Source organism: Triturus cristatus, chromosome 10 (assembly GCF_964204655.1).
Source record: "Triturus cristatus chromosome 10, aTriCri1.1, whole genome shotgun sequence".
Lineage (NCBI taxonomy): Eukaryota > Metazoa > Chordata > Amphibia > Caudata > Salamandridae > Triturus > Triturus cristatus.
The window spans coordinates 955523496-955544139 of NC_140593.1; the positions used below are offsets into that span (position 1 = coordinate 955523496).

The 20644-nt window shown below is 39.6% G+C and overlaps 1 long non-coding RNA gene across 1 annotated transcript; it reads right to left on the reverse strand.

The window, feature by feature from the left end:
• Positions 1-8600: 8600 nt before the first annotated feature.
• Positions 8601-13546, reverse strand: LOC146796308 (uncharacterized). Its single transcript, XR_014969922.1, has 3 exons — positions 12638-13546; positions 10295-11410; positions 8601-9067 (listed from the first exon to the last, which is right to left on the reverse strand). It is a non-coding gene; the product is annotated as an uncharacterized LOC146796308 (long non-coding RNA).
• Positions 13547-20644: the final 7098 nt, after the last annotated feature.

A 20644-nucleotide genomic window follows, 5' to 3' on the forward strand; every position in this document is an offset into this window, starting at 1 on the left:
AAAGGCTGAGGAACGAGGTTTTTTTTTGGGTCTCAGCAACGCAGGGAAATTCTCTTCTGCAAACTGCCTCAATATATTCTGCAGATGAAAGGCTGAGGAACGAGGTTCTTTTTTTTTTTTTTGGTCTCAACAATGCAGGGAAATTCTCTTCTGCACACTGCCTCTGCTGGTCACTCAATATATTCTGCAGATGAAAGGCTGAGGAACGAGGTTCTTTTGGTTTTTTTTTTGGTCTCAGCAGCACATGGAAACTTGCTTCTGCACACTGCCTCTGCTGGTCATTCTATATATTCTGCAGATGGAAAAGTCCACTGTTAGTCAATTTTTAGAACTTGAATATTTCCAAAGTAATGTAACAACAAAAAACAGATCTTTATAAAGCATTGATAATTAATACTATGGAGTCTGTAATATTGTGAAAATCCACAGATCATTAAGAATTCTAAACTCAATTTTATTTTCCACCTAGCATACTCTCAATCCTATGTCTTATTTGCTACCCCTCTCGAGACAACTCTAGCACCTATATTAGGATGTAGATAAAAAGATCTCATGGCCAGTCGAGTGACAGCATACCCTTCTCACTGAAAATCTTTTAGGTTATGGTACACCACTAGCAAATAAGTTATCTGATAAGTTGAGGTAGGAAGGTTTATGCTACGGTTAGTGGGAATAATAAAAACTATGAATAACAGATTCTAACATCTTCGTTTTTGCACATCCCTATCAGCTAACCTATAGAGAACTCAAGAATGTTAGGATCGATCACACCTTCAAACAAATGTAGGAGCCTCAAATAATGCCCTAGTTTCTTTCATCTCAGAATGTGAATCTTCAGTTGGGCATCCTGTCTGGCCTGCTACCCATTTCAATACCATGATAAATATATTCCATTGTATGCTAGGCAATTGATTGTCCCTCATGTCAGATGACATCCTCCTGTAGCTTTATCGTGTTAGGGCACCACTTGACAAAGCGACCAGGGGACGATTACGAAGGAGAATGAGACCTCAGCAATTACGCGCAATATATCTATCTAAAATAAACACTGCAAGGCAAGTAGTAGGAGGTGTAATGGCAACGTCCTTTGCACCACTGAAAGCATTGGGCTCCTTTTGAAAGTTGGCTGGAGTTACAAGAACACAAGGTATCCTAAACAGAAATACATCTCTAGTACCAGAGTAACATGCAAAGTGCAGGGAACCACGTTAAATGAGCTTCCCTACATGTGAAACTAAGTCAATCGCTCTAACTTAAGAAAACTCATTCCAGCCTCAAAGAAAGTAATTTCCCCTGAGGAAATACTGCTAGCACAAGTCTCAAAAGAAAGTTTTCTCAGCCTTGCAGACATTCAAAGTGTTTGATAAACTATCATGACACTCATAGCGTCCTACACATTGCTACAGTCTTCACAAATTCAATTTATACTGAAGACCCTACTAAAAGGTACTGAAAACCGTCAGATGCGATGAACTTCTTTTAATGACAAGCAAACTGAGTAAATCATAGTTTGACTTACCATATAAATTGAAAACGGAGTAAAGAATGCTGATGGAGTTTTTTTTTATTTCGTCTCAGGAACGCAGTCATTCTCTTCTGCAACACTGCCTGCTGGTCATTCAATATATTCTGCAGATGAAAGGCTGATAAACAAGTTTTTTTTTTTTTTTGGTCTCAGTAATGCACGGAAATTCTCTTCTGCACACTGCCTCTGCTGGTCAATCAATATATTCTGCAGATGAAAGGCTGAGGAACGAGGTTTTTTTTTTGGGTCTCAGCAACGCAGGGAAATTCTCTTCTGCAAACTGCCTCAATATATTCTGCAGATGAAAGGCTGAGGAACGAGGTTCTTTTTTTTTTTTTTGGTCTCAGCAATGCAGGGAAATTCTCGTCTGCAAACTGCCTCTGCTGGTCACTCAATATATTCTGCAGATGAAAGGCTGAGGAACGAGGTTTTTTGGTCTCAGCAACGCAGGGAAATTCTCTTCTGCCCACTGCCTCTGCTGGTCACAATATAGTGTGCAGATGAAAGGCTGAGTAACAAGGTTTTTTTTGTTTTGTTTTTGGTCTCAGCAACGAAGGAAAATTCTCTTCTGCACACTGCCTCTGCTGGTCACTCAATATATTCTGCAGATGAAAGGCTGAGGAACGAGGTTTTTTTTTTTTTGGTCTCAGGAACGCAGAGTCATTCTCTTCTGCAACACTGCCTGCTGGTCATTCAATATATTCTGCAGATGAAAGGCTGATGAACAAGTTTTTTTATTTTTTTTGGTCTCAGTAATGCACGGAAATTCTCTTCTGCACACTGCCTCTGCTGGTCACTCAATATATTCTGCAGATGAAAGGCTGAGGAACGAGGTTTTTTTTTTTGGGTCTCAGCAACGCAGGGAAATTCTCTTCTGCAAACTGCCTCAATATATTCTGCAGATGAAAGGCTGAGGAACGAGGCTCTTTTTTTTTTTTTGGTCTCAACAATGCAGGGAAATTCTCTTCTGCACACTGCCTCTGCTGGTCACTCAATATATTCTGCAGATGAAAGGCTGAGGAACGAGGTTCTTTTGGTTTTTTTTTTGGTCTCAGCAGCACATGGAAACTTGCTTCTGCACACTGCCTCTGCTGGTCATTCTATATATTCTGCAGATGGAAAAGTCCACTGTTAGTCAATTTTTAGAACTTGAATATTTCCAAAGTAATGTAACAACAAAAAACAGATCTTTATAAAGCATTGATAATTAATACTATGGAGTCTGTAATATTGTGAAAATCCACAGATCATTAAGAATTCTAAACTCAATTTTATTTTCCACCTAGCATACTCTCAATCCTATGTCTTATTTGCTACCCCTCTCGAGACAACTCTAGCACCTATATTAGGACGTAGATAAAAAGATCTCATTGCCAGTCGAGTGACAGCATACCCTTCTCACTGAAAATCTTTTAGGTTATGGTACACCACTAGCAAATAAGTTATCTGATAAGTTGAGGTAGGAAGGTTTATGCTACGGTTAGTGGGAATAATAAAAACTATGAATAACAGATTCTAACATCTTCGTTTTTGCACATCCCTATCAGCTAACCTATAGAGAACTCAAGAATATTGGGATCGATCACACCTTCAAACAAATGTAGGAGCCTCAAATAATGCCCTAGTTTCTTTCATCTCAGAATGTTAATCTTCAGTTGGGCATCCTGTCTGGCCTGCTACCCATTTCAATACCATGATAAATATATTCCATTGTATGCTAGGCAATTGATTGTCCCTCATGTCAGATGACATCCTCCTGTAGCTTTATCGTGTTAGGGCACCACTTGACAAAGCGACCAGGGGACGATTACGAAGGAGAATGAGACCTCAGCAATTACGCGCAATATATCTATCTAAAATAAACACTGCAAGGCAAGTAGTAGGAGGTGTAATGGCAATGTCCTTTGCACCACTGAAAGCATTGGGCTCCTTTTGAAAGTTGGCTGGAGTTACAAGAACACAAGGTATCCTAAACAGAAATACATCTCTAGTACCAGAGTAACATGCAAAGTGCAGGGAACCACGTTAAATGAGCTTCCCTACATGTGAAACTAAGTCAATCGCTCTAACTTAAGAAAACTCATTCCAGCCTCAAAGAAAGTAATTTCCCCTGAGGAAATACTGCTAGCACAAGTCTCAAAAGAAAGTTTTCTTAGCCTTGTAGACATTCAAAGTGTTTGATAAACTATCATGACACTCATAGCGTCCTACACATTGCTACAATCTTCACAAATTCAATTTATACTGAAGACCCTACTAAAAGGTACTGAAAATCGTCAGATGCGATGAACTTCTTTTAATGACAAGCAAACTGAGTAAATCATAGTTTGACTTACCATATAAATTGAAAACGGAGTAAAGAATGCTGATGGAGTTTTTTTTTATTTCGTCTCAGGAACGCAGTCATTCTCTTCTGCAACACTGCCTGCTGGTCATTCAATATATTCTGCAGATGAAAGGCTGATAAACAAGTTTTTTTTTTTTTTGGTCTCAGTAATGCACGGAAATTCTCTTCTGCACACTGCCTCTGCTGGTCAATCAATATATTCTGCAGATGAAAGGCTGAGGAACGAGGTTTTTTTTTTGGGTCTCAGCAACGCAGGGAAATTCTCTTCTGCAAACTGCCTCAATATATTCTGCAGATGAAAGGCTGAGGAACGAGGTTCTTTTTTTTTTTTTTGGTCTCAGCAATGCAGGGAAATTCTCGTCTGCAAACTGCCTCTGCTGGTCACTCAATATATTCTGCAGATGAAAGGCTGAGGAACGAGGTTTTTTGGTCTCAGCAACGCAGGGAAATTCTCTTCTGCCCACTGCCTCTGCTGGTCACAATATAGTGTGCAGATGAAAGGCTGAGAAACAAGGTTTTTTTTGTTTTGTTTTTGGTCTCAGCAACGAAGGAAAATTCTCTTCTGCACACTGCCTCTGCTGGTCACTCAATATATTCTGCAGATGAAAGGCTGAGGAACGAGGTTTTTTTTTTTTTGGTCTCAGGAACGCAGTCTCATTCTCTTCTGCAACACTGCCTGCTGGTCATTCAATATATTCTGCAGATGAAAGGCTGATGAACAAGTTTTTTTTTTTTTTTTGGTCTCAGTAATGCACGGAAATTCTCTTCTGCACACTGCCTCTGCTGGTCACTCAATATATTCTGCAGATGAAAGGCTGAGGAACGAGGTTTTTTTTTTTGGGTCTCAGCAACGCAGGGAAATTCTCTTCTGCAAACTGCCTCAATATATTCTGCAGATGAAAGGCTGAGGAACGAGGTTCTTTTTTTTTTTTTGGTCTCAACAATGCAGGGAAATTCTCTTCTGCACACTGCCTCTGCTGGTCACTCAATATATTCTGCAGATGAAAGGCTGAGGAACGAGGTTCTTTTGGTTTTTTTTTTGGTCTCAGCAGCACATGGAAACTTGCTTCTGCACACTGCCTCTGCTGGTCATTCTATATATTCTGCAGATGGAAAAGTCCACTGTTAGTCAATTTTTAGAACTTGAATATTTCCAAAGTAATGTAACAACAAAAAACAGATCTTTATAAAGCATTGATAATTAATACTATGGAGTCTGTAATATTGTGAAAATCCACAGATCATTAAGAATTCTAAACTCAATTTTATTTTCCACCTAGCATACTCTCAATCCTATGTCTTATTTGCTACCCCTCTCGAGACAACTCTAGCACCTATATTAGGACGTAGATAAAAACATCTCATGGCCAGTCGAGTGACAGCATACCCTTCTCACTGAAAATCTTTTAGGTTATGGTACACCACTAGCAAATAAGTTATCTGATAAGTTGAGGTAGGAAGGTTTATGCTACGGTTAGTGGGAATAATAAAAACTATGAATAACAGATTCTAACATCTTCGTTTTTGCACATCCCTATCAGCTAACCTATGGAGAACTTAAGAATGTTAGGATCGATCACACCTTCAAACAAATGTAGGAGCCTCAAATAATGCCCTAGTTTCTTTCATCTCAGAATGTGAATCTTCAGTTGGGCATCCTGTCTGGCCTGCTACCCATTTCAATACCATGATAAATATATTCCATTGTATGCTAGGCAATTGATTGTCCCTCATGTCAGATGACATCCTCCTGTAGCTTTATCATGTTAGGGCACCACTTGACAAAGCGACCAGGGGACGATTACGAAGGAGAATGAGACCTCAGCAATTACGCGCAATATATCTATCTAAAATAAACACTGCAAGGCAAGTAGTAGGAGGTGTAATGGCAATGTCCTTTGCACCACTGAAAGCATTGGGCTCCTTTTGAAAGTTGGCTGGAGTTACAAGAACACAAGGTATCCTAAACAGAAATACATCTCTAGTACCAGAGTAACATGCAAAGTGCAGGGAACCACGTTAAATGAGCTTCCCTACATGTGAAACTAAGTCAATCGCTCTAACTTAAGAAAACTCATTCCAGCCTCAAAGAAAGTAATTTCCCCTGAGGAAATACTGCTAGCACAAGTCTCCAAAGAAAGTTTTCTTAGCCTTGTAGACATTCAAAGTGTTTGATAAACTATCATGACACTCATAGCGTCCTACACATTGCTACAGTCTTCACAAATTCAATTTATACTGAAGACCCTACTAAAAGGTACTGAAAACCGTCAGATGCGATGAACTTCTTTTAATGACAAGCAAACTGAGTAAATCATAGTTTGACTTACCATATAAATTGAAAACGGAGTAAAGAATGCTGATGGAGTTTTTTTTTATTTCGTCTCAGGAACGCAGTCATTCTCTTCTGCAACACTGCCTGCTGGTCATTCAATATATTCTGCAGATGAAAGGCTGATAAACAAGTTTTTTGTTTTTTTTGGTCTCAGTAATGCACGGAAATTCTCTTCTGCACACTGCCTCTGCTGGTCAATCAATATATTCTGCAGATGAAAGGCTGAGGAACGAGGTTTTTTTTTTGGGTCTCAGCAACGCAGGGAAATTCTCTTCTGCAAACTGCCTCAATATATTCTGCAGATGAAAGGCTGAGGAACGAGGTTCTTTTTTTTTTTTTTGGTCTCAGCAATACAGGGAAATTCTCATCTGCAAACTGCCTCTGCTGGTCACTCAATATATTCTGCAGATGAAAGGCTGAGGAACGAGGTTTTTTGGTCTCAGCAACGCAGGGAAATTCTCTTCTGCCCACTGCCTCTGCTGGTCACAATATAGTGTGCAGATGAAAGGCTGAGTAACAAGGTTTTTTTTGTTTTGTTTTTGGTCTCAGCAACGAAGGAAAATTCTCTTCTGCACACTGCCTCTGCTGGTCACTCAATATATTCTGCAGATGAAAGGCTGAGGAACGAGGTTCTTTTGGTTTTTTTTTTGGTCTCAGCAGCACATGGAAACTTGCTTCTGCACACTGCCTCTGCTGGTCATTCTATATATTCTGCAGATGGAAAAGTCCACTGTTAGTCAATTTTTAGAACTTGAATATTTCCAAAGTAATGTAACAACAAAAAACAGATCTTTATAAAGCATTGATAATTAATACTATGGAGTCTGTAATATTGTGAAAATCCACAGATCATTAAGAATTCTAAACTCAATTTTATTTTCCACCTAGCATACTCTCAATCCTATGTCTTATTTGCTACCCCTCTCGAGACAACTCTAGCACCTATATTAGGACGTAGATAAAAACATCTCATGGCCAGTCGAGTGACAGCATACCCTTCTCACTGAAAATCTTTTAGGTTATGGTACACCACTAGCAAATAAGTTATCTGATAAGTTGAGGTAGGAAGGTTTATGCTACGGTTAGTGGGAATAATAAAAACTATGAATAACAGATTCTAACATCTTCGTTTTTGCACATCCCTATCAGCTAACCTATAGAGAACTCAAGAATATTGGGATCGATCACACCTTCAAACAAATGTAGGAGCCTCAAATAATGCCCTAGTTTCTTTCATCTCAGAATGTTAATCTTCAGTTGGGCATCCTGTCTGGCCTGCTACCCATTTCAATACCATGATAAATATATTCCATTGTATGCTAGGCAATTGATTGTCCCTCATGTCAGATGACATCCTCCTGTAGCTTTATCGTGTTAGGGCACCACTTGACAAAGCGACCAGGGGACGATTACGAAGGAGAATGAGACCTCAGCAATTACGCGCAATATATCTATCTAAAATAAACACTGCAAGGCAAGTAGTAGGAGGTGTAATGGCAATGTCCTTTGCACCACTGAAAGCATTGGGCTCCTTTTGAAAGTTGGCTGGAGTTACAAGAACACAAGGTATCCTAAACAGAAATACATCTCTAGTACCAGAGTAACATGCAAAGTGCAGGGAACCACGTTAAATGAGCTTCCCTACATGTGAAACTAAGTCAATCGCTCTAACTTAAGAAAACTCATTCCAGCCTCAAAGAAAGTAATTTCCCCTGAGGAAATACTGCTAGCACAAGTCTCAAAAGAAAGTTTTCTTAGCCTTGTAGACATTCAAAGTGTTTGATAAACTATCATGACACTCATAGTGTCCTACACATTGCTACAGTCTTCACAAATTCAATTTATACTGAAGACCCTACTAAAAGGTACTGAAAACCGTCAGATGCGATGAACTTCTTTTAATGACAAGCAAACTGAGTAAATCATAGTTTGACTTACCATATAAATTGAAAACGGAGTAAAGAATGCTGATGGAGTTTTTTTTTATTTCGTCTCAGGAACGCAGTCATTCTCTTCTGCAACACTGCCTGCTGGTCATTCAATATATTCTGCAGATGAAAGGCTGAGGAATGAGGTTCTTTTTTTTTTTTTGGTCTCAGCAATGCAGGGAAATTCTCGTCTGCAAACTGCCTCTGCTGGTCACTCAATATATTCTGCAGATGAAAGGCTGAGGAACGAGGTTTTTTGGTCTCAGCAACGCAGGGAAATTCTCTTCTGCCCACTGCCTCTGCTGGTCACAATATAGTGTGCAGATGAAAGGCTGAGTAACAAGGTTTTTTTTGTTTTGTTTTTGGTCTCAGCAACGAAGGAAAATTCTCTTCTGCACACTGCCTCTGCTGGTCACTCAATATATTCTGCAGATGAAAGGCTGAGGAACGAGTTTTTTTTTTTTTGGTCTCAGGAACGCAGAGTCATTCTCTTCTGCAACACTGCCTGCTGGTCATTCAATATATTCTGCAGATGAAAGGCTGATGAACAAGTTTTTTTGTTTTTTTTGGTCTCAGTAATGCACGGAAATTCTCTTCTGCACACTGCCTCTGCTGGTCACTCAATATATTCTGCAGATGAAAGGCTGAGGAACGAGGTTTTTTTTTTTGGGTCTCAGCAACGCAGGGAAATTCTCTTCTGCAAACTGCCTCAATATATTCTGCAGATGAAAGGCTGAGGAACGAGGTTCTTTTTTTTTTTTTGGTCTCAACAATGCAGGGAAATTCTCTTCTGCACACTGCCTCTGCTGGTCACTCAATATATTCTGCAGATGAAAGGCTGAGGAACGAGGTTCTTTTGGTTTTTTTTTTGGTCTCAGCAGCACATGGAAACTTGCTTCTGCACACTGCCTCTGCTGGTCATTCTATATATTCTGCAGATGGAAAAGTCCACTGTTAGTCAATTTTTAGAACTTGAATATTTCCAAAGTAATGTAACAACAAAAAACAGATCTTTATAAAGCATTGATAATTAATACTATGGAGTCTGTAATATTGTGAAAATCCACAGATCATTAAGAATTCTAAACTCAATTTTATTTTCCACCTAGCATACTCTCAATCCTATGTCTTATTTGCTACCCCTCTCGAGACAACTCTAGCACCTATATTAGGACGTAGATAAAAACATCTCATGGCCAGTCGAGTGACAGCATACCCTTCTCACTGAAAATCTTTTAGGTTATGGTACACCACTAGCAAATAAGTGATCTGATAAGTTGAGGTAGGAAGGTTTATGCTACGGTTAGTGGGAATAATAAAAACTATGAATAACAGATTCTAACATCTTCGTTTTTGCACATCCCTATCAGCTAACCTATGGAGAACTCAAGAATGTTAGGATCGATCACACCTTCAAACAAATGTAGGAGCCTCAAATAATGCCCTAGTTTCTTTCATCTCAGAATGTTAATCTTCAGTTGGGCATCCTGTCTGGCCTGCTACCCATTTCAATACCACGATAAATATATTCCATTGTATGCTAGGCAATTGATTGTCCCTCATGTCAGATGACATCCTCCTGTAGCTTTATCATGTTAGGGCACCACTTGACAAAGCGACCAGGGGACGATTACGAAGGAGAATGAGACCTCAGCAATTACGCGCAATATATCTATCTAAAATAAACACTGCAAGGCAAGTAGTAGGAGGTGTAATGGCAATGTCCTTTGCACCACTGAAAGCATTGGGCTCCTTTTGAAAGTTGGCTGGAGTTACAAGAACACAAGGTATCCTAAACAGAAATACATCTCTAGTACCAGAGTAACATGCAAAGTGCAGGGAACCACGTTAAATGAGCTTCCCTACATGTGAAACTAAGTCAATCGCTCTAACTTAAGAAAACTCATTCCAGCCTCAAAGAAAGTAATTTCCCCTGAGGAAATACTGCTAGCACAAGTCTCAAAAGAAAGTTTTCTTAGCCTTGTAGACATTCAAAGTGTTTGATAAACTATCATGACACTCATAGCGTCCTACACATTGCTACAGTCTTCACAAATTCAATTTATACTGAAGACCCTACTAAAAGGTACTGAAAACCGTCAGATGCGATGAACTTCTTTTAATGACAAGCAAACTGAGTAAATCATAGATTGACTTACCATATAAATTGAAAACGGAGTAAAGAATGCTGATGGAGTTTTTTTTTATTTCGTCTCAGGAACGCAGTCATTCTCTTCTGCAACACTGCCTGCTAGTCATTCAATATATTCTGCAGATGAAAGGCTGATAAACAAGTTTTTTTTTTTTTTTGGTCTCAGTAATGCACGGAAATTCTCTTCTGCACACTGCCTCTGCTGGTCAATCAATATATTCTGCAGATGAAAGGCTGAGGAACGAGGTTTTTTTTTTGGGTCTCAGCAACGCAGGGAAATTCTCTTCTGCAAACTGCCTCAATATATTCTGCAGATGAAAGGCTGAGGAACGAGGTTCTTTTTTTTTTTTTTGGTCTCAGCAATGCAGGGAAATTCTCGTCTGCAAACTGCCTCTGCTGGTCACTCAATATATTCTGCAGATGAAAGGCTGAGGAACGAGGTTTTTTGGTCTCAGCAACGCAGGGAAATTCTCTTCTGCCCACTGCCTCTGCTGGTCACAATATAGTGTGCAGATGAAAGGCTGAGTAACAAGGTTTTTTTTGTTTTGTTTTTGGTCTCAGCAACGAAGGAAAATTCTCTTCTGCACACTGCCTCTGCTGGGCACTCAATATATTCTGCAGATGAAAGGCTGAGGAACGAGGTTTTTTTTTTTTTGGTCTCAGGAACGCAGAGTCATTCTCTTCTGCAACACTGCCTGCTGGTCATTCAATATATTCTGCAGATGAAAGGCTGATGAACAAGTTTTTTTTTTTTTTTTGGTCTCAGTAATGCACGGAAATTCTCTTCTGCACACTGCCTCTGCTGGTCACTCAATATATTCTGCAGATGAAAGGCTGAGGAACGAGGTTTTTTTTTTTGGGTCTCAGCAACGCAGGGAAATTCTCTTCTGCAAACTGCCTCAATATATTCTGCAGATGAAAGGCTGAGGAACGAGGCTCTTTTTTTTTTTTTTGGTCTCAACAATGCAGGGAAATTCTCTTCTGCACACTGCCTCTGCTGGTCACTCAATATATTCTGCAGATGAAAGGCTGAGGAACGAGGTTCTTTTGGTTTTTTTTTTGGTCTCAGCAGCACATGGAAACTTGCTTCTGCACACTGCCTCTGCTGGTCATTCTATATATTCTGCAGATGGAAAAGTCCACTGTTAGTCAATTTTTAGAACTTGAATATTTCCAAAGTAATGTAACAACAAAAAACAGATCTTTATAAAGCATTGATAATTAATACTATGGAGTCTGTAATATTGTGAAAATCCACAGATCATTAAGAATTCTAAACTCAATTTTATTTTCCACCTAGCATACTCTCAATCCTATGTCTTATTTGCTACCCCTCTCGAGACAACTCTAGCACCTATATTAGGACGTAGATAAAAAGATCTCATGGCCAGTCGAGTGACAGCATACCCTTCTCACTGAAAATCTTTTAGGTTATGGTACACCACTAGCAAATAAGTTATCTGATAAGTTGAGGTAGGAAGGTTTATGCTACGGTTAGTGGGAATAATAAAAACTATGAATAACAGATTCTAACATCTTCGTTTTTGCACATCCCTATCAGCTAACCTATAGAGAACTCAAGAATATTGGGATCGATCACACCTTCAAACAAATGTAGGAGCCTCAAATAATGCCCTAGTTTCTTTCATCTCAGAATGTTAATCTTCAGTTGGGCATCCTGTCTGGCCTGCTACCCATTTCAATACCATGATAAATATATTCCATTGTATGCTAGGCAATTGATTGTCCCTCATGTCAGATGACATCCTCCTGTAGCTTTATCGTGTTAGGGCACCACTTGACAAAGCGACCAGGGGACGATTACGAAGGAGAATGAGACCTCAGCAATTACGCGCAATATATCTATCTAAAATAAACACTGCAAGGCAAGTAGTAGGAGGTGTAATGGCAATGTCCTTTGCACCACTGAAAGCATTGGGCTCCTTTTGAAAGTTGGCTGGAGTTACAAGAACACAAGGTATCCTAAACAGAAATACATCTCTAGTACCAGAGTAACATGCAAAGTGCAGGGAACCACGTTAAATGAGCTTCCCTACATGTGAAACTAAGTCAATCGCTCTAACTTAAGAAAACTCATTCCAGCCTCAAAGAAAGTAATTTCCCCTGAGGAAATACTGCTAGCACAAGTCTCAAAAGAAAGTTTTCTTAGCCTTGTAGACATTCAAAGTGTTTGATAAACTATCATGACACTCATAGCGTCCTACACATTGCTACAGTCTTCACAAATTCAATTTATACTGAAGACCCTACTAAAAGGTACTGAAAACCGTCAGATGCGATGAACTTCTTTTAATGACAAGCAAACTGAGTAAATCATAGTTTGACTTACCATATAAATTGAAAACGGAGTAAAGAATGCTGATGGAGTTTTTTTTTATTTCGTCTCAGGAACGCAGTCATTCTCTTCTGCAACACTGCCTGCTGGTCATTCAATATATTCTGCAGATGAAAGGCTGATAAACAAGTTTTTATTTTTTTTTGGTCTCAGTAATGCACGGAAATTCTCTTCTGCACACTTCCTCTGCTGGTCAATCAATATATTCTGCAGATGAAAGGCTGAGGAACGAGGTTTTTTTTTTGGGTCTCAGCAACGCAGGGAAATTCTCTTCTGCAAACTGCCTCAATATATTCTGCAGATGAAAGGCTGAGGAATGAGGTTCTTTTTTTTTTTTTGGTCTCAGCAATGCAGGGAAATTCTCGTCTGCAAACTGCCTCTGCTGGTCACTCAATATATTCTGCAGATGAAAGGCTGAGGAACGAGGTTTTTTGGTCTCAGCAACGCAGGGAAATTCTCTTCTGCCCACTGCCTCTGCTGGTCACAATATAGTGTGCAGATGAAAGGCTGAGTAACAAGGTTTTTTTTGTTTTGTTTTTGGTCTCAGCAACGAAGGAAAATTCTCTTCTGCACACTGCCTCTGCTGGTCACTCAATATATTCTGCAGATGAAAGGCTGAGGAACGAGTTTTTTTTTTTTTGGTCTCAGGAACGCAGAGTCATTCTCTTCTGCAACACTGCCTGCTGGTCATTCAATATATTCTGCAGATGAAAGGCTGATGAACAAGTTTTTGTGTTTTTTTTGGTCTCAGTAATGCACGGAAATTCTCTTCTGCACACTGCCTCTGCTGGTCACTCAATATATTCTGCAGATGAAAGGCTGAGGAACGAGGTTTTTTTTTTTGGGTCTCAGCAACGCAGGGAAATTCTCTTCTGCAAACTGCCTCAATATATTCTGCAGATGAAAGGCTGAGGAACGAGGTTCTTTTTTTTTTTTTGGTCTCAACAATGCAGGGAAATTCTCTTCTGCACACTGCCTCTGCTGGTCACTCAATATATTCTGCAGATGAAAGGCTGAGGAACGAGGTTCTTTTGGTTTTTTTTTTGGTCTCAGCAGCACATGGAAACTTGCTTCTGCACACTGCCTCTGCTGGTCATTCTATATATTCTGCAGATGGAAAAGTCCACTGTTAGTCAATTTTTAGAACTTGAATATTTCCAAAGTAATGTAACAACAAAAAACAGATCTTTATAAAGCATTGATAATTAATACTATGGAGTCTGTAATATTGTGAAAATCCACAGATCATTAAGAATTCTAAACTCAATTTTATTTTCCACCTAGCATACTCTCAATCCTATGTCTTATTTGCTACCCCTCTCGAGACAACTCTAGCACCTATATTAGGACGTAGATAAAAAGATCTCATGGCCAGTCGAGTGACAGCATACCCTTCTCACTGAAAATCTTTTAGGTTATGGTACACCACTAGCAAATAAGTTATCTGATAAGTTGAGGTAGGAAGGTTTATGCTACGGTTAGTGGGAATAATAAAAACTATGAATAACAGATTCTAACATCTTCGTTTTTGCACATCCCTATCAGCTAACCTATAGAGAACTCAAGAATATTGGGATCGATCACACCTTCAAACAAATGTAGGAGCCTCAAATAATGCCCTAGTTTCTTTCATCTCAGAATGTTAATCTTCAGTTGGGCATCCTGTCTGGCCTGCTACCCATTTCAATACCATGATAAATATATTCCATTGTATGCTAGGCAATTGATTGTCCCTCATGTCAGATGACATCCTCCTGTAGCTTTATCGTGTTAGGGCACCACTTGACAAAGCGACCAGGGGACGATTACGAAGGAGAATGAGACCTCAGCAATTACGCGCAATATATCTATCTAAAATAAACACTGCAAGGCAAGTAGTAGGAGGTGTAATGGCAATGTCCTTTGCACCACTGAAAGCATTGGGCTCCTTTTGAAAGTTGGCTGGAGTTACAAGAACACAAGGTATCCTAAACAGAAATACATCTCTAGTACCAGAGTAACATGCAAAGTGCAGGGAACCACGTTAAATGAGCTTCCCTACATGTGAAACTAAGTCAATCGCTCTAACTTAAGAAAACTCATTCCAGCCTCAAAGAAAGTAATTTCCCCTGAGGAAATACTGCTAGCACAAGTCTCAAAAGAAAGTTTTCTTAGCCTTGTAGACATTCAAAGTGTTTGATAAACTATCATGACACTCATAGCGTCCTACACATTGCTACAGTCTTCACAAATTCAATTTATACTGAAGACCCTACTAAAAGGTACTGAAAACCGTCAGATGCGATGAACTTCTTTTAATGACAAGCAAACTGAGTAAATCATAGTTTGACTTACCATATAAATTGAAAACGGAGTAAAGAATGCTGATGGAGTTTTTTTTTATTTCGTCTCAGGAACGCAGTCATTCTCTTCTGCAACACTGCCTGCTGGTCATTCAATATATTCTGCAGATGAAAGGCTGATAAACAAGTTTTTATTTTTTTTTGGTCTCAGTAATGCACGGAAATTCTCTTCTGCACACTTCCTCTGCTGGTCAATCAATATATTCTGCAGATGAAAGGCTGAGGAACGAGGTTTTTTTTTTGGGTCTCAGCAACGCAGGGAAATTCTCTTCTGCAAACTGCCTCAATATATTCTGCAGATGAAAGGCTGAGGAATGAGGTTCTTTTTTTTTTTTTGGTCTCAGCAATGCAGGGAAATTCTCGTCTGCAAACTGCCTCTGCTGGTCACTCAATATATTCTGCAGATGAAAGGCTGAGGAACGAGGTTTTTTGGTCTCAGCAACGCAGGGAAATTCTCTTCTGCCCACTGCCTCTGCTGGTCACAATATAGTGTGCAGATGAAAGGCTGAGTAACAAGGTTTTTTTTGTTTTGTTTTTGGTCTCAGCAACGAAGGAAAATTCTCTTCTGCACACTGCCTCTGCTGGTCACTCAATATATTCTGCAGATGAAAGGCTGAGGAACGAGTTTTTTTTTTTTTGGTCTCAGGAACGCAGAGTCATTCTCTTCTGCAACACTGCCTGCTGGTCATTCAATATATTCTGCAGATGAAAGGCTGATGAACAAGTTTTTGTGTTTTTTTTGGTCTCAGTAATGCACGGAAATTCTCTTCTGCACACTGCCTCTGCTGGTCACTCAATATATTCTGCAGATGAAAGGCTGAGGAACGAGGTTTTTTTTTTTGGGTCTCAGCAACGCAGGGAAATTCTCTTCTGCAAACTGCCTCAATATATTCTGCAGATGAAAGGCTGAGGAACGAGGTTCTTTTTTTTTTTTTGGTCTCAACAATGCAGGGAAATTCTCTTCTGCACACTGCCTCTGCTGGTCACTCAATATATTCTGCAGATGAAAGGCTGAGGAACGAGGTTCTTTTGGTTTTTTTTTTGGTCTCAGCAGCACATGGAAACTTGCTTCTGCACACTGCCTCTGCTGGTCATTCTATATATTCTGCAGATGGAAAAGTCCACTGTTAGTCAATTTTTAGAACTTGAATATTTCCAAAGTAATGTAACAACAAAAAACAGATCTTTATAAAGCATTGATAATTAATACTATGGAGTCTGTAATATTGTGAAAATCCACAGATCATTAAGAATTCTAAACTCAATTTTATTTTCCACCTAGCATACTCTCAATCCTATGTCTTATTTGCTACCCCTCTCGAGACAACTCTAGCACCTATATTAGGACGTAGATAAAAACATCTCATGGCCAGTCGAGTGACAGCATACCCTTCTCACTGAAAATCTTTTAGGTTATGGTACACCACTAGCAAATAAGTGATCTGATAAGTTGAGGTAGGAAGGTTTATGCTACGGTTAGTGGGAATAATAAAAACTATGAATAACAGATTCTAACATCTTCGTTTTTGCACATCCCTATCAGCTAACCTATAGAGAACTCAAGAATATTGGGATCGATCACACCTTCAAACAAATGTAGGAGCCTCAAATAATGCCCTAGTTTCTTTCATCTCAGAATGTTAATCTTCAGTTGGGCATCCTGTCTGGCCTGCTACCCATTTCAATACCATGATAAATATATTCCATTGTATGCTAGGCAATTGATTGTCCCTCATGTCAGATGACATCCTCCTGTAGCTTTATCGTGTTAGGGCACCACTTGACAAAGCGACCAGGGGACGATTACGAAGGAGAATGAGACCTCAGCAATTACGCGCAATATATCTATCTAAAATAAACACTGCAAGGCAAGTAGTAGGAGGTGTAATGGCAATGTCCTTTGCACCACTGAAAGCATTGGGCTCCTTTTGAAAGTTGGCTGGAGTTACAAGAACACAAGGTATCCTAAACAGAAATACATCTCTAGTACCAGAGTAACATGCAAAGTGCAGGGAACCACGTTAAATGAGCTTCCCTACATGTGAAACTAAGTCAATCGCTCTAACTTAAGAAAACTCATTCCAGCCTCAAAGAAAGTAATTTCCCCTGAGGAAATACTGCTAGCACAAGTCTCAAAAGAAAGTTTTCTTAGCCTTGTAGACATTCAAAGTGTTTGATAAACTATCATGACACTCATAGCGTCCTACACATTGCTACAGTCTTCACAAATTCAATTTATACTGAAGACCCTACTAAAAGGTACTGAAAACCGTCAGATGCGATGAACTTCTTTTAATGACAAGCAAACTGAGTAAATCATAGTTTGACTTACCATATAAATTGAAAACGGAGTAAAGAATGCTGATGGAGTTTTTTTTTATTTCGTCTCAGGAACGCAGTCATTCTCTTCTGCAACACTGCCTGCTGGTCATTCAATATATTCTGCAGATGAAAGGCTGATAAACAAGTTTTTTTTTTTTTTTGGTCTCAGTAATGCACGGAAATTCTCTTCTGCACACTGCCTCTGCTGGTCAATCAATATATTCTGCAGATGAAAGGCTGAGGAACGAGGTTTTTTTTTTGGGTCTCAGCAACGCAGGGAAATTCTCTTCTGCAAACTGCCTCAATATATTCTGCAGATGAAAGGCTGAGGAACGAGGTTCTTTTTTTTTTTTTTGGTCTCAGCAATGCAGGGAAATTCTCGTCTGCAAACTGCCTCTGCTGGTCACTCAATATATTCTGCAGATGAAAGGCTGAGGAACGAGGTTTTTTGGTCTCAGCAACGCAGGGAAATTCTCTTCTGCCCACTGCCTCTGCTGGTCACAATATAGTGTGCAGATGAAAGGCTGAGAAACAAGGTTTTTTTTGTTTTGTTTTTGGTCTCAGCAACGAAGGAAAATTCTCTTCTGCACACTGCCTCTGCTGGTCACTCAATATATTCTGCAGATGAAAGGCTGAGGAACGAGGTTTTTGTTTTTTTGGTCTCAGGAACGCAGTCTCATTCTCTTCTGCAACACTGCCTGCTGGTCATTCAATATATTCTGCAGATGAAAGGCTGATGAACAAGTTTTTTTTTTTTTTTTTGGTCTCAGTAATGCACGGAAATTCTCTTCTGCACACTGCCTCTGCTGGTCACTCAATATATTCTGCAGATGAAAGGCTGAGGAACGAGGTTTTTTTTTTGGGGTCTCAGCAACGCAGGGAAATTCTCTTCTGCAAACTGCCTCAATATATTCTGCAGATGAAAGGCTGAGGAACGAGGTTCTTTTTTTTTTTTTGGTCTCAACAATGCAGGGAAATTCTCTTCTGCACACTGCCTCTGCTGGTCACTCAATATATTCTGCAGATGAAAGGCTGAGGAACGAGGTTCTTTTGGTTTTTTTTTTGGTCTCAGCAGCACATGGAAACTTGCTTCTGCACACTGCCTCTGCTGGTCATTCTATATATTCTGCAGATGGAAAAGTCCACTGTTAGTCAATTTTTAGAACTTGAATATTTCCAAAGTAATGTAACAACAAAAAACAGATCTTTATAAAGCATTGATAATTAATACTATGGAGTCTGTAATATTGTGAAAATCCACAGATCATTAAGAATTCTAAACTCAATTTTATTTTCCACCTAGCATACTCTCAATCCTATGTCTTATTTGCTACCCCTCTCGAGACAACTCTAGCACCTATATTAGGACGTAGATAAAAACATCTCATGGCCAGTCGAGTGACAGCATACCCTTCTCACTGAAAATCTTTTAGGTTATGGTACACCACTAGCAAATAAGTTATCTGATAAGTTGAGGTAGGAAGGTTTATGCTACGGTTAGTGGGAATAATAAAAACTATGAATAACAGATTCTAACATCTTCGTTTTTGCACATCCCTATCAGCTAACCTATAGAGAACTCAAGAATATTGGGATCGATCACACCTTCAAACAAATGTAGGAGCCTCAAATAATGCCCTAGTTTCTTTCATCTCAGAATGTTAATCTTCAGTTGGGCATCCTGTCTGGCCTGCTACCCATTTCAATACCATGATAAATATATTCCATTGTATGCTAGGCAATTGATTGTCCCTCATGTCAGATGACATCCTCCTGTAGCTTTATCGTGTTAGGGCACCACTTGACAAAGCGACCAGGGGACGATTACGAAGGAGAATGAGACCTCAGCAATTACGCGCAATATATCTATCTAAAATAAACACTGCAAGGCAAGTAGTAGGAGGTGTAATGGCAATGTCCTTTGCACCACTGAAAGCATTGGGCTCCTTTTGAAAGTTGGCTGGAGTTACAAGAACACAAGGTATCCTAAACAGAAATACATCTCTAGTACCAGAGTAACATGCAAAGTGCAGGGAACCACGTTAAATGAGCTTCCCTACATGTGAAACTAAGTCAATCGCTCTAACTTAAGAAAACTCATTCCAGCCTCAAAGAAAGTAATTTCCCCTGAGGAAATACTGCTAGCACAAGTCTCAAAAGAAAGTTTTCTTAGCCTTGTAGACATTCAAAGTGTTTGATAAACTATCATGACACTCATAGCGTCCTACACATTGCTACAGTCTTCACAAATTCAATTTATACTGAAGACCCTACTAAAAGGTACTGAAAACCGTCAGATGCGATGAACTTCTTTTAATGACAAGCAAACTGAGTAAATCATAGTTTGACTTACCATATAAATTGAAAACGGAGTAAAGAATGCTGATGGAGTTTTTTTTTATTTCGTCTCAGGAACGCAGTCATTCTCTTCTGCAACACTGCCTGCTGGTCATTCAATATATTCTGCAGATGAAAGGCTGATAAACAAGTTTTTTTTTTTTTTTGGTCTCAGTAATGCACGGAAATTCTCTTCTGCACACTGCCTCTGCTGGTCAATCAATATATTCTGCAGATGAAAGGCTGAGGAACGAGGTTTTTTTTTTGGGTCTCAGCAACGCAGGGAAATTCTCTTCTGCAAACTGCCTCAATATATTCTGCAGATGAAAGGCTGAGGAACGAGGTTCTTTTTTTTTTTTTTGGTCTCAGCAATGCAGGGAAATTCTCGTCTGCAAACTGCCTCTGCTGGTCACTCAATATATTCTGCAGATGAAAGGCTGAGGAACGAGGTTTTTTGGTCTCAGCAACGCAGGGAAATTCTCTTCTGCCCACTGCCTCTGCTGGTCACAACATAGTGTGCAGATGAAAGGCTGAGTAACAAGGTTTTTTTTGTTTTGTTTTTGGTCTCAGCAACGAAGGAAAATTCTCTTCTGCACACTGCCTCTGCTGGTCACTCAATATATTCTGCAGATGAAAGGCTGAGGAACGAGGTTTTTTTTTTTTTGGTCTCAGGAACGCAGAGTCATTCTCTTCTGCAACACTGCCTGCTGGTCATTCAATATATTCTGCAGATGAAAGGCTGATGAACAAGTTTTATTTTTTTTTTTGGTCTCAGTAATGCACGGAAATTCTCTTCTGCACACTGCCTCTGCTGGTCACTCAATATATTCTGCAGATGAAAGGCTGAGGAACGAGGTTTTTTTTTTTGGGTCTCAGCAACGCAGGGAAATTCTCTTCTGCAAACTGCCTCAATATATTCTGCAGATGAAAGGCTGAGGAACGAGGCTCTTTTTTTTTTTTTTGGTCTCAACAATGCAGGGAAATTCTCTTCTGCACACTG